Raw genomic sequence first — 11,471 nt, 5'->3', positions numbered from 1 at the left:
CCCTCAGTACATCTGGACAAGGTTTAAGGAATATGCATAAGAAGCCAGCTTGATGCAGATATGTTTTGTAATGCTGCGTGATTCTCAAACAGCTACAAATATGCAAACTGATCAGATGGGACTGAATTACCAAGACCATCTGCCAGTTTAATGAAGTTCTTTTAAAACTTTTAGTGATGTAAGAAAATAAGATTTAAAGCTATTTGATTTGAGTGTGGTTTCCTTCCAAGTGGACTATTATAGGCTAGTTGGAATACATTTGATAAGCATTCAGAGTTTGTGAGATTTGTGAAACGATGAACAACAGCATTCCTGCATTTCATCAAACATGGACTCAAACGCCGTTTTCTGGGCTGTAGATCATTATTTGGAAAGTGTATTTCACTTTGGAGTGTATACATACTAAACAAAGATCAGAAGGAAGCATGAAAGAATAGCATAACCTTTCTTTCTTTACATCCAACATTATAATTGCTCTGACGCGTGTGAGGTGACAAAGAGAGGGCAGGTCCCGGATAAGACGGCATTGTGCGTCTCGCGGTTATTCAGGCCTTCTGGAGAATGGTGTGTGTGTGTGTGTGTGTGTGTGTGTGTGTGTGTGTGTGTGTGTGTGTGTGTGTGTGTGTGTGTGTGTGTGTGTGTGTGTGTGTGTGTGTGTGTGGGGGGGTCTTGGAGGAGTTTTGACTATCATGTTGCCTTTGTCTGGATCTCATGTGAACAGCTGTATGGTAATCAACGGCACATGGTCGACCGTGCGGGGCTCCAAACCCGGCTATTGTCTCCCCGAAGCGTCTACTCCCGGCACACACACACACACACACACACACACACACACACACACACACACACACACACACACACACACACACACACACACACACACAAACCGCTAAGCCCTCATTGATTTAGGAGACCCTGGTCGGCTGTCGGGTTCAACACCTGTCGCTGGCGGTGATGGAGGGTAAACACACTTAACACAGGAGAGCTGATCTCACCGTCAGCACTGACCTTTATCAGACTATTTTAATAGAACAAGAAGGCGATAATTTAACGTTAGATTTTAATGAGCCTTAAAAATAAAAAGAATAATTAACAGATTATATTTGTTTGATTGTTTATCTGGAGGTGAATTAACAACCTGTGAATCCCAGTTCTGACTGTCACTGATAAATTCCCTTTAAAGATCCCATACACTACATTAAATGCTGTTGCTCAGAGTAAAGACACAACAACTCCAGCAGACAAAAAGATTTGAAAGTACCAGTAAAATAGGTGCAATAGTTCATCATGCACCTGCATGAAATGTCAGGGTTTATTCATTTTATGCTGTAAACATGTGTGTTGGGTTGTGTGTGTGTGTAGCCCATATACATGGGAGGTTGGTGTGTGGGGGGTGGGGGTGGGGTGGCGACCTCTGGCCTATTGATATTAAAATGAGAAAAGGGGACGCGTGCCTGAAGTGGCCTCTGTATATCCTGGCACGCTTCCCTGCAGACTAACTAGGACAATACAAGGAGGAAACATACACAATGTGTGCAGCAATAAGATGGTGAAATGTTGTCAGATAGTATTTGAGTTCTTATAGTCGACAGCCTGTCAGAGTGGTTCTAACAGTGGGACCACAGACCTTCGAGGAGGGAGACAGAAAAACCTCTATGTTTATTTTTTTGGTTTAGGAAGGCAGAGAACAGAAGTTGAGAAAAATCATTTAAAGGCAGTCAAACTGTGTAACAGATATTATCAGTTGTGAATACAGGCCTATACCTTTGAGGCTAAATAAAACACAAAAAAGAAGAAGACAAAAAAAACCTTAAGATCCACTGTGTGGAGAAACCTATGGGAAGTAAGGGAGAAAGGGAATTAAAGAATCAATTAAAATGTTCTTGATCATTCTTCTGCTTTCTCCATTTGAACAAAGTAATTAAATCTTAGGCTACATTTAGATGTTTATTTAGATTTAACCTCAACAAATGATTTGAACTATATCATAGTCAGAGGCTGCAGATTCAGTATACTGCTGGTCTGCTGAGATCAGTGGTGGAAGAAGTATTCAAATCCTTAAAATATCAACACAGCAGTGGAAAAATACTCCACACAGTTTTATTTAAATAAAATAGCAGCACAATGTACTTGAAGTAAAAGTAGTAGGAGTAATTCATAGTGAAGCATCATTGTCTAAGCAGCATGTTACTGTTGGAGCTGCTGCAGGTGGAGATGCTTCAACAGCTTATTTCTATCCAGTTTTCTATCAGACAGCAGATAAAAGTTGGACTCTTTTCTCTCATTTTAAACCACGAGTTTAATCTTTAACAATATGTGTATTTTGATTGCTTTGAAAAAGGACTTCTCCTGTCTTTTGAACAATTGAAGAGAAAGTATGACTTGTCCAGTAGAACTTTCTTTTGTTACCTCCAGTTCAGATCTTTTTTGAGAACCAACCTGGACCCTGGAATGACTCGACCTGTCTTAACTAACCTGGAAAAATTGCTTCATGAGGGAAATGTGTACAAATGTAATTCTAAAATGTTCTCCATGTGGCTGAATGAGGGCCCAAAGCCAGGACTACACAGATCCAGGATGAGATGGGAGTCAGACTTGAATATAACAATTGATGAACAACTCTGGTCAGATTTATGTCAGAACAGTTTGTCAGCAACGGTTAATGCTCGGTACAGACTTGGTCATTATAATTTTCTTCATCAACTGTACCTCACCCCTCAGAAGCTACATAAATCCAAACCTGAACTATCAGAAATGGGTTTCAGATGTGGTTTAGAGGTCGGCTCCTTCCTACACTGTACCTGGCTTTGCACAAAGGTGAGAACCTTCTGGCATGACTTTTGGAATACCTTGACTGTCGATCGCAGGGGTCACCTTCCCGTTAGACCCTGAGCTGTGTCTACTGGGAAATTTCACAACTCTCAACAGATCTTTAACGAAGCCCCAAATTAAACTTGCAGAAATTGCTTTGTGTGTGGCCAGGAAATGTAAAGCAATGACATGGAAGTATGATTCCCCTCTTCTCATCGACAAACGGTCTGTGGAAATGAACAATTGTATCCCTCTTGAAAAGATTACATACGGTCTCAAAAAAAGATATAATTTACTTTTGAAAATCTGGCAGCCTTATTTGGAGAACATGGGTACAACACTAGCAGTGCCATAGGACTGTAACTATTTGGAGCTTTGAGCGAGGATGGAAAGCACTGTGTCACTGCAGTGTCTCTTAGTGTTGTGCTACTCTATACACTGACCTTTTTTGTTTTGTTTTGTTTTGTTTGGGTGGAGGGAATTATTATTATCATTAATATTATTATTATTATTATTATTATTATTATTATTTGTTGTTGTTTTTATTTACTTAATTTTATTTAATTTATTTGCAAATTTTTCTTTCTTAATTTGTTTTGTAATTTTCCGTAATGTTTAATGTACTGTATTCAATATGTTCTGCACGTTATCTTGCATTGTCAAAGCATTTTGAAAAATATAAAATAAAATATTCCAAAAAAACAATATGTGTATTTTAAAAGGTTGTGGGCTTCATTGTGTCAAATCTTCAACTCAGTCAAAATTTTTTTTACTAAAGTACAATATTTCTCTCTGTTGAAGTTGTAGTAGCATCAAATGGAAAAACTCAAGTGAAGTAGAAAGCACAGCATCAGTTTCCACTAGTTGGCTTTTAGCAGGAGTACTGTGTTGTTACTGTTACTGTCTCCATTCTGATTTCATGTGTAGCTCTTCTTCCTCTTTTGTACCTGCATGACAAATGAACGCTGTTAGAGAACTAAACTAAACTAAAAAAAAGTCTATCTTAGCAGACACTTTGTCCAAGTACAATTACTGCAGTTTTGTTTTTACCTCATCTTCTCGTGAAATATTCACTCAGTTTTCTCCAAAATTAAACATGAATTGTATATTATTATTTTTTATATAGCTAGATAAGATCTTATATTAATAAATCAGGTTGGACCAAAATATGCTTTTTATCTTTTGGCTTTAGATAATTCAGGAGAGTTACTAAGCTGTAATAAGATGGATAAATTGCTTTTCATTTAAAAAATAGTATCAGGCAACACAGAGGAGTGTACATGAAGGTCTATGATGAGGAGGAGGAGGAGGAGGAGGGGGCCTTCATCAAGTTATCATCTGAGTGTATTTTTAAGGTCAACATTATAAGTGTGCTCCATGGGTTACCCGGCATTGTGCATACAATTTTCCATATTCATTTTATAATTAACTCTACTCTAGAGCACCACTATTGTGTTTTCCCCACCTGTGTTTTCCAATAGTAATTAATAATGATTAATATGATATTTTTTTCCCCAATATATTTCACGAGAGGAATTAAATAAAACAGGAAATAAGGATATGTAAAAAAAGTAAAGGCATCACCATTCACTCCTAAAATATTTTGATGATATTTCTTGTAACAAAAAACTTTTCACACGACAGGTGTTGGTAGTAATATATCACTAAATGATAACACATAATGTAAAATGTCATAGCTTCAGTTTTCTTCTTTTTGTTTCGATATCAAATTATTTGTGTGATACAACATTTTGACACTTGTAACTGTAAATTGTAGAGTGTGTATGTAGCACCTGTTCCTATACATCATGTCACATCTCCATCATGTCACACACATGACCCATACACCATGCTCTGCTCCTCTGGGGGAGACAGAAACAATCATTTTTAATGTGTATATTTATACTTCAACCATTTACAGTATCTGCTGCGTCCCTACGTGGATGGAGGATGTCTGTGTCTTTGTGTCAGAGGAGCAGATGGGCAGTGCAACCTCGCTGCTGTTGTCATCTGTATTACTTGCAGGCGCGTGACATGAGAGAGCCACGGGGCATGGGAACCAAAGAGGAGTCATGTCACCCCCCACTCCGGACCTCCCATTCGTTGGAGTGGCTACATCTGCCTCATGCATACAGCCCCGCAGCAGCTTGAAGATCTTCTCCCCCGGGAACCCTGCAGATCTGACCCGTGCAGGCCCTCGGGGGAGAAGTCGGGCTGTTGTGGCCACTGCTGCAGCCCCGGCCTGCTGTCTGACTGTGGAACAATGGGAGGTGTGGAAGGGCTGTCTGGTGGGTTGGGATATGCTGTTTGAGTGTGTGGTTGTGTGTGTGTGTGTGTGTGTGTGTGTGTGTGTGTGTGTGTGTGTGTGTGTGTGTGTGTGTGTGTGTGTGTGTGTGTGTGTGTGTGTGTGTGTGTGTGTGTGTGTGAGAGAGCGTGCGTGTGTGTGTGTGTGTGTGTGTGTGTGTGTGTGTGTGTGTGTGTGTGTGTGTGTGTGTGTGTGTGTGTGTGTGTGTGTGTGTGTGTGTGTGTGTGTGTGTGTGTGTGTGTGTGCACATGCAGCCTCATATTTATGCATGTCATTTGTCTGATTGGTTGATCTCATTAAGATGCTGGATGCTGAGGCACTGTCGGGTACCAGAAGATGCTCACTGCCCCTGCTGAGCAAATATGGGCTGAGTTAGAGGGGTGTGAGATGACTGGAGGGGCATTATGAGGCAAATCAGTGGCCAGCAGTACAACTGGCAGATATACTGTATTTTCTCCTGACTGTCTCTGTAGCCACAGGTTCTGAAATCAGTGATCAGAAAGCTCGTAGGCCGTTTACTTCTCGTTTCCTCGGGCCATCTGTGCCTCTACATTTCCTTTGGTCCTCCACCAGACTCGTTCAGGACAGCAAGTTTACAGTAACACAGAGAGCTGCTGTAGTTTTCTTCAAGGCCCCTCGTCCAAGTGTTTCTACTCATTTTAGGACTCTTAGATCTTCTTCTTTCACCCCATCTATTTAAGGGGACGTCAACGTTCCTCTGGACTCTCTAATCTCCCTTTTGATCAACAAGACAACCTTTACTTCACTCTTTTAGTTTGTCAACGTGTGAATTTGTTCAAAGGGGATGTTTAAAAATTGAACAAATGATTCACAGAGTGCTTGAATATAACATACATTAAGATAACAAGAAAGAACATGAATAAAATGAGCCTTAGTAGCAGAGACAGCACACTAAACCCATCATATATTTAGTAAGAACGAACTACTTTATAGCTGGTTTATGATAATCTGAGGTCAATTGGATGATGCTGAAATTGCACTTTGACCTTGTGAATCTGAAGATGTAATAACAGGTGACTTTTATTGTGGATGTCACCAAAGAACAGGTTTTTGTTTAACAAACCCAGTATCACAGCAGATCGTGAGATAGATACGCTTTGGACTGTCGAGGCATGAATGTTATATGTTTTCCTGTAGCGGATAAAAATGAAACCTACTCCATGCATAGAGCCATGTGATTTACAGGAAAACCATCACATGGTTGGGATCAGGGAAGAAAAAACAACTCAACAAAAAAGTTGTCACCTCTTGGATTCAAACCTCATCGTCTCGCCTTGCAGTCTATGACTAATACCACTAATCCACACCTGCTGCCTCCTAATACTGCCGAAGGATGTGCTTTGTTGCCTGTGTTGCGGGACCTTGGTCACATGATTCTGTGCCACATGACATTTACATGGGTTTACGTTTCATGCTTATAAAACGTATAACTTTTGCGCCTAGGCAGGCCAAAGCGTGGCTATTTCACGTTTTGCTGGAGTGAACTTGTGCCTCGTAAATATGATTCTAAAGTGAACTTTAGTGTCGTGTATTTTTCCCCTCTTTTTCTCAAACCCTTTCTCTCATCTCTTTTCAGTCAGAATTGATGTAATCTGTTACGTCCATCACTTGAACACCGTCAGCGTTGATATTACTTTTTTACAATGTGATTATAATGACCCAACAGATCTAAGATGAACAATGACAAACAGTCGTTTCTGCTCAAGTTTACAGGCTCTAAATGTTTGAGTTTCCTCATCCTGTAGAGAAATTGGACACTTTGGTATAATTTAAAAAAAAATCCACTGGTTGATATGTACTAGCAACAAAATACTGCGGCTGCATCTTCTCAATATGCAACCTGTTACTGTCTTCATGTATATTGGGAGATCCAGTCAAAATGCAACCTAGCAGCTGGTAAAAACACTGTAAAGAGGAGCATCGACAGTCAGTTTGCATGTTGGTTCTTTAAGAACAAAATATTTCCTCAACATATGGAACAAACAAATCTGTGTCTGTGAGTCACTGATCAAGTGAAAAGTTCTCCCCAAAACAACAGACACGATGAGGTAAATCAAACTGAACTCTTTGGCTCAGCAGCAGATGCATAATTACTTTTTTTGTCACAGTACAAAAGGATCCATGATAATTATTTAATCCCATCCAAGCCGAGCTGCAGATCTGCCTTCCTTCAGTCGTGTACCTTTCCCGGCTGCGTCCTGCTGCACCCTCGGTGGCAGATGGGAGATGAAAGAGGGAGCTGGGAGGAACAAGGGAAGGAGAACAGGTGGGGATGAAAACTGGAGACAAGGAAAGGCCACGAAGGTCAACTGGGGCAATAGAAGGGGGAGGAAACTTACATATAGACATGCAGAGGGACAGATCGACAGATAGATTTTTTTTCCCCCTTTTCATTGTGTGTCTCTAAATCCATGTCCTCCAGCCAGATGTCGACCAAATCTGTAGAAACGTGAAATATTTCTAAAGGGTAAGACCTGGAGAAAGACAAAGCAAAATATAAAACTGTGCCGGTTTTTTGACATTATTATTTTGTTCAGTTATGTTCTTCTCTTATCTGTTACAGTATATAATAATGTTTATCATTTTAAGCATCTTTCCTTTTACCTTTTTCAGAAATTATTTTGTATCTTCATTATTTGTTCTGCTGACATTAGATTCAACCACATCAGTGCAGCGTGTGATGGCAAAGAGTACAGAGAAATGCAGCCTATTGAGGTATTTAATAATGTGATTAAGCCAGGTCCAGATTCAGTGTAAATATTCACTCTCCAAGTTGCACAGACAAAGTCGTATTTTATACTGAAGAGAACAGTGGGGAGAGGGGGAGGGGGTGGAATCGAGTAGAATATAGTTTTATAGGCACTCCAAGTGAATAATGCCTTTTCAGAGAAGCTTAAGTCTCAGGTTTAAGGGCTCCGTGAAGAACTGGAGGTAAAGACCTGCTCACAATGTGAATACAGCTGCCTATTCAGGACCCCCCCTGGCCAGACACAATAACGTGTCCCCCTGCCTTTCAGCTAACCGAGGAAACCCCGGCAGATTGGTGAACTCCTGCTGGATCCGTCCCTCCTCCCCTCCTCCCCTCCTCCCCTCCCTGCTGCGGCACGCCGGCCCAACCCTGGCAGCTGTTTAACTGAGGCAGAAGGGGAATAATGCAATTTGACTTAACTATCCCTCTGCGTGCGTGTGTGTGTGTGTGTGCGTGCGTGTGTGTGTGTGCGTGTGTGTGCGTGTGTGTGTGCGTGCGTGTGTGTGTGTGTGTGTGTGTGTGTGTGTGTGTGCGTGCGTGTGCGTGTGTCTCAGTATTTTTCACTGCATTTCATTAAGAAAGGAGCTCCATAAATTAGTCTGACTCCCCCCGACATCCGACAATGCTTAAAGCTACATATCTACCGCATCACAAAAGATGGAAACTTTATTACAGTCATCTGGGCTGAACTAAATTTGTCAGTGGAAAGACACTAAATCAGCTGTTTTACTTTACTGTAGAGATTAAACATTTGAGGACTTCTTTAATGCCCGAAAGAGAATTTTGAGCAGAGTCACAGATTAATTCTTTTTTTTTTTTGGTCAAAAGAGTCTAAAAATGAATGAATACTGGGTTTTTTTTACACCCTCCACTGCCAAGCATCAGTTCAAAATTGATTCTTACACCGATACTAAACATAAGATAATTTTTCCTGCAGTAAAGTTGCATCAGTTTGGAATAAATCGCCCTGTTAAATGCATTAAACAGCATAGTAATGGACTGCATCACTCTACCTGAATGAAATCACAGTGTGGAGCCCAGCTCAGAGCCCAGCTCCAGAAACAATGCTGCAGAAACAACCTTCCACAGACAGACAGTAAGTGTATAGTACTGCTGTGTATGAACTGTTTGGACTAAAATATTACTCCATACGTTGTCATTGTGCAGTTAAAACTGGGATTTACGAGGTTTTTTGGACAAACAAGCAGTTTGATATTTATAAATACTGTAGAGAATACCTTTAGAAAAAACAGAGTCGTTACTGTTTCATATCAGCTCAGTTGAGTCTCTCAGACAAACTATGCAGCAGCGCCCCCTATTGGAACGTCTACGATCCTGCAGAAATGTCTGGGTGTCGCTGCCTGATGTATTTATCTCCATCTGTCGAGATGTGTGTGTGTGATGGATTTTATTGCAACCTCATATGTCCTCACTTGATTAGTATTGAGGAGTATTTGAAGAGTATTTAAAGGATAATTATGGTGTAATTCTTTGTTTTTCCCTTTGGAGAAAAGCGCACCTGGTCAGGCGCACAACCAGGTGGGTTTTCTATAACATTCGTGGTGCTGTGCGGCGGGAATTCATCTCCTACGGTCAGGCTGTCACCCCCAAACTCTACTGTGACGATCTGAGGCGTCTGAGGAAGATATTATATTGTGATAACGCACAATCGTAGCGCCTCACCACGCCTGCTCACTGGATGGGACTCCTTGCTGCTTCTCTCCCAATAATGTGTTACAAACTTTGATGTGCGCTCACTGCTTAAATTTCAGGTGCATAAAACATCACCGACTCATTTGGATTACTGCTCACAAAAAGTGTGGAACTCAAGAACTGATGACGATCAAGCGACGAAATGTGAACCCGTTACTCATTAGGGCCGAAATGTGAACCCGTTACTCCTTAGGGCCGAAATGTGAACCCGTTACTCCTTAGGGCCGAAATGTGAACCCGTTACTCCTTAGGGCCGAAATGTGAACCCGTTACTCCTTAGGGCCGAAATGTGAACCCGTTACTCCTTAGGGCCGAAATGTGAACCCGTTACTCATTAGGGCCGAAATGTGAACCCGTTACTCCTTAGGGCCGAAATGTGAACCCGTTACTCATTAGGGCCGAAATGTGAACCCGTTACTCATTAGGGCCGAAATGTGAACCCGTTACTCCTTAGGGCCGAAATGTGAACCCGTTACTCATTAGGGCCGAAATGTGAACCCGTTACTCCTTAGGGCCGAAATGTGAACCCGTTACTCCTTAGGGCCGAAATGTGAACCCGTTACTCATTAGGGCCGAAATGTGAACCCGTTACTCCTTAGGGCCGAAATGTGAACCCGTTACTCATTAGGGCCGAAATGTGAACCCGTTACTCCTTAGGGCCGAAATGTGAACCCGTTACTCCTTAGGGCCGAAATGTGAACCCGTTACTCATTAGGGCCGAAATGTGAACCCGTTACTCCTTAGGGCCGAAATGTGAACCCGTTACTCATTAGGGCCGAAATGTGAACCCGTTACTCCTTAGGGCCGAAATGTGAACCCGTTACTCCTTAGGGCCGAAATGTGAACCCGTTACTCCTTAGGGCCGAAATGTGAACCCGTTACTCATTAGGGCCGAAATGTGAACCCGTTACATTCATCCTCATACCTATGGTTAATAACGAATATGATGCCATGCATATCCCTGGTTAATGTTCTGCAACATGGAGTTTTATCTGATGTGATGTGTGATCACGTTCACTAATAAACCCCACGGGTACAAGTCAAAACAAGTCTCAGCCTTTTTGGTGACGGAATTTGTGTGATTGATCGATAACACAAAGCCACCGGCTATGGTGGCTCGGCTCACATTATCTTTCTTTACTACGGCCAGCTTTAATTTTTGCTTTCGGCACATCTATCGGTGGTAAAGGAGTGGCATACCACTAGGGATCGGTTCATAGCAGTGATACGCCGCTGAAGGGATTGTTATACTGACGCAACCAGCCGCTTTCCCATCTCGGTGCTGCTGCTCGAAATCCTCCAGAAACGGAGCTGAAGTTGGCGGACCAGCTGGTGACGCTGTTTCCGTAATTTGGGGACTGCAAATTGCACGTCAGGACTGCTCCTTAATGTTGTTGTGTTTGTTTCTTTTTGTATTCGTGATTTGCACTTCAGGGCTGTTTGTTTTTGTGGTTGTGTTTTGTTTGTGTTGGTGTTTTGGCCTCAGTGTCACCGTGCCACATCCTATACTATGTCATTGTTATGATATTTTGGACCACATAACAAACTAGGGTATTTTTATGATTATTTTTTTTTGGACCACAAACTATACTGACTTTTTTTTTTTTTTTTTTATCATCTTGGACCACACTATATATACTATGACATTTTTAAGATTTTTGTCGCATTTTGGACGACATACGATAGTATGACCAGCGCCCCCTACTGAGACGTCTACGATCCTGCAGAAATGTCTGGGTGTTTGTGCCTGATGTATTTTGTCTCCATCCCTCGAGATGTGAGTGATGGATTTTAGTGCAACCTCGTATGTCCTCACGTGAAGGATAATTCTGGTATAATTCTTTTTTTTCCTTTCAGCCAACAAATGTCATA

The 11,471-nt window shown here is 41.6% G+C and overlaps 1 long non-coding RNA gene across 1 annotated transcript in view; it reads left to right on the top strand.

Annotated features, from left to right (window-relative positions):
- The window catches only part of LOC138633394 (uncharacterized), a 160,249-nt gene that overhangs the window by 34,118 nt on the left and 114,660 nt on the right, over window positions 1–11,471 (top strand). The gene's annotated exons all lie outside the window — the stretch shown is intronic.

Source organism: Brachyistius frenatus, unplaced genomic scaffold (assembly GCF_029030835.1).
Source record: "Brachyistius frenatus isolate BFR_SWC_R1_liver_20210118 unplaced genomic scaffold, ASM2903083v1 Contig_218, whole genome shotgun sequence".
NCBI lineage: Eukaryota > Metazoa > Chordata > Actinopteri > Embiotocidae > Brachyistius > Brachyistius frenatus.
The sequence above is the reverse complement of the archived record's forward strand: the minus strand, read 5'-3'. Positions and strand labels throughout refer to the sequence as shown.